At 44.1% G+C, this 3,537-nt stretch overlaps 1 protein-coding gene across 1 annotated transcript in view; it reads left to right on the top strand.

Moving 5' to 3' along the window:
• Window positions 1-3,537, top strand: part of DACT2 (dishevelled binding antagonist of beta catenin 2) — a 66,270-nt gene that overhangs the window by 44,816 nt on the left and 17,917 nt on the right. The gene's annotated exons all lie outside the window — the stretch shown is intronic.

Raw genomic sequence — 3,537 nt, 5'->3', positions numbered from 1 at the left:
TGAGAAGTTAGAGGGTTGATATGTTGTGGGGTTGTTAACCAATGCCATAAAACAACACGTGTACTACTGTTTCATGAGAAACTATTTGTTCTGTAAGCCTTCACCTGAAGTACAATAAAAAAAACAATCAGCAAGGCCTCCTTTGCTACCAGGCGAAGAGCTGAGTTACAGGGAGTCTTTTCAGGAATCGATTTAGGAACCCGTGTTCATTTGAATAGTTACCTACATTGGATAAGTTAAAAATAAAAAGACATACAAGTCCTCTTTAGAAATTCTCCTTTTCGTCTTCAACTCATTTTCTTTCCATGTAATGTATAGATTATAATCTCACCATTTCAAAGCCGTTGAACGCTTTTTTTTTTTTTTGGTGAAAATATACACAACACAGTATACAACAATTGTGCAAATTTTACATGTTGGAACCTTGTCGGTGATAAATTTGGCTCAGGGGAAGGCACGCACAGGTACGTGAAGCACTCTGGGTTTTCCCTCTAAATATCGGTTAGTGTATTCTGTTCTCTACCCTCACCTAGGAGATAAACGTTGCTGTGAGGGGTTGCATAGCAATTATTAATTTAGTTGTGTAGCTGTAGACAACTCTCTTAATTCTCATTGTTTTCTCTCCTCTGTCAACCAGCAGGGTTTATTACAAGCCAAAAGCAAAAGTCATATTAAACCCCAAGGAAGTTAGCAAAGATGTGGGCCACTGGGCACTCCCCTTCCAGGAACTTTCTATGGAAACAATCTAGACAGTCCACTTCCAGATAGCAAGGACGTTGCCTTCAGGATGGTGGCTGAGAATTAAGACTTCGCGTGACCATAAGCCGTTTAAGTATTCCCACGTCGCTTAGTTTGGGAGTCGAGAGAGTTGTCTTTAACTATTTTTCAGTTACATGATCCAAAGCATAGGAGAATAATCAGTAAAACACCATACCATTTAGATGCCGACAACTAAACGATCATTTCACTGAATCCCATACAAAATTGTTTGACAATCATACTTGTACAGTTATATAAATTTGCCTAACAGTTTCCTATTTCTCGAAGATTAAATACTTCCTGACTTTTCAGCCGTTACTAAACATGTTAGCGGTACCGTAATTTCTGTAAAATAATAATTATACAAACACTGAGTGGTACTACCCAGGACTGGCAGGCAAAGCTGTGTGTGCGAGCGTGTAGGTCTAGAAAGGAATGTTCTACCCCTACGCATGTCGAGAAAGGAGGTGATCTGCACAGAGGAGGACACTGAACCCCATTTTTATTGTAATTAACTTCGAAAAGCCTCTCTCCAAAATATATATGGTTGTCATCGAGTCGACCCATGGTGACCTCGTGTGTGTCAGAGGAGAGCTGTGCTCCACAGAGTTTTCAATGGCTGAGTTTTCAGAAGCAGATCGCCAGGTCTTTCTTTCGAGGCACCTCTGGGTGGGTTCGAACCTCCAACCTTTTGTTTAGCAGCCAAGCATGTTAACTGTTTGCCTCAGCCAGAGACCCCTCCAAAATATGTAATCCCCACTGAAGGAAATCCAGCTGCCTTCATCTAATCTCCCCATCACCCCGGTCCTCATGCTGAACACTTTCTCGTGGCTTTGTTGATTGCTGAGGCCCTCCCCAGTCACAGGTGGATCTCCCCACATGAGACGTCCGCAGGCTGCTCCTATCTGACTTGATTTTGACCAGCTGTCCCTCCTCATGGGCTCCAGCACCCGTAGAGAAATGCCCTCAGAGGAGAAAAAGGACAATGGTGACGGGATCAGACCCCACAGTCCTGCTCCCAGTGACGCCACCTCACCTGCAGGGCACAGCTCTCTCTCCACAGCCGGAGGCTCTTCCACACCTGGGACCAGGTGGGAGCAGGTATCTTTGTTCCCAGGATCGTGGGCAGTGGGTCCGCCGGACCCCAGAGGACACAGCCCCGTGACCTGGCGTTAGGTAGGTAGAAGTCTGACAACTGCTCATAGGGTCTTACCTGACGTTCCCACCCTGAGACAGGTGAGGGTCCCAGGCAGTGAGCTGCACTGTGTGTGACGCATGAAGTTACTCAGAGACAATCTCAGAGAGTCTTATTACAGTCTAATTATTCTATCATTTGGAAAAAACAGCTGTGTTCAGCTTGTGTATGCATTACATATATCATCATTAATCTTTACCTACCTTATTGTATGGAAAGTATTTCCGGGCATAAACCCATCGTTACATAAGAACGTAGTCTATCCTAAAGGTGGAATTTCAAATCTGTCAACTAGGGCCAATTAGTGAGCTAGCAGTGCTGAGATAATTAACCAACTTCTGGGAGAAGAGAAATAAGTCAACTAGACCCCTCTCATACACCATTCTCCTCCACTCCCCCCCGGAAAATTAACTAAACTCCAGAGGATTCAAGGTTAAAAATATTAAACTGTTAAAATATTAGAAGAAAATACAGAAGAGTCGTTCATGGTCTTGGACGGGTTTCCCTTAGGAAGGCACAGAACCCAGAAACCAGAAAAGAGGCAAATCACAGCTTTGATTACACACAGCGTCTGTACAGCAAAAAATTAAAGAAGCAAAGTTAAAAATCAAATAACGAACTTGAAAAATTGTTCAACATCTATGAACGGAAAAGGGTTTGTTGTTGTTAGGTGCCATCAAGTCTGTTCCCTGTATACAACAGAAGGAAACACTGCCTGGTCCTTGTTCCACTGCTATTCATCAGGTTTTCACGGGCCAATTTCTTCAGGAGTAGACTGCCGGCTCCTTCATCCTAGTCTGTCTTCGTCTGGAAACTTCACTGAAACCTGTCCTCCATGGGTGACTCTGCTGGTGTTTGCAATACCAGTGACACAGCTTCCAGCGTCACAGCCACATGCAAGTCACCACAGTGTGACAGACTGACAGACGTGTGGGGGTGGAAAAGGGTTAGTCTCCTTAGTATACCCATTGCCACCAGGTCTATTCTGACTCAGAGAGATTCTATGAGTTTTTTTTTTTTTTTTGCTCTGAAAAATAGTGAATTTATTATATAAATAATTGGATTCTACAGTGAATTATAAAGGATTAACACCAAACTGATGCCCGGTAGCAACCAGAAGACAAAACAACCTGGTAGTATTTCACTTGTTAACATTCCTTTCAACATCTCAGCACCGCGTCTTGCCTGTTTGAAGAATTATTCAAGCCGACCTTCTCTTCCGTCTCCATCCACTGCCTTTAAATTTGGTTGCCTTCCACATTTCCTTTAGCGAGAACTCCATGTCAGTAAATCTACCAAGATTGGGTCAATGTCCACATAGGCTTGTTCGTGTTCGTGGCTAGAACCCTCCCAAGTCCTGTGGAGCCGGTCATCTTGCCACGTGCATCTTAGTTGGTAAACAGGACACTAAGCAAGGGAGTGGGGGTTAAGACCAATATCAATCCACGTGCAACCTTAGCAACATCTACACACCTGTAATCCTCCCGACGTCTACACACCTGTAATCCTCCCGACGTCTACACACCTGTAAGCCTCCCGACGTCTACACACCTGTAAGCCTCCCGACGTCTACACACCTGTAA

This window comes from Trichechus manatus, unplaced genomic scaffold, assembly GCF_000243295.1.
Source record: "Trichechus manatus latirostris isolate Lorelei unplaced genomic scaffold, TriManLat1.0 scaffold00002, whole genome shotgun sequence".
Classification (NCBI taxonomy): Eukaryota; Metazoa; Chordata; class Mammalia; order Sirenia; family Trichechidae; genus Trichechus; species Trichechus manatus.
This window is presented reverse-complemented; position numbering and strand designations above follow the sequence as displayed.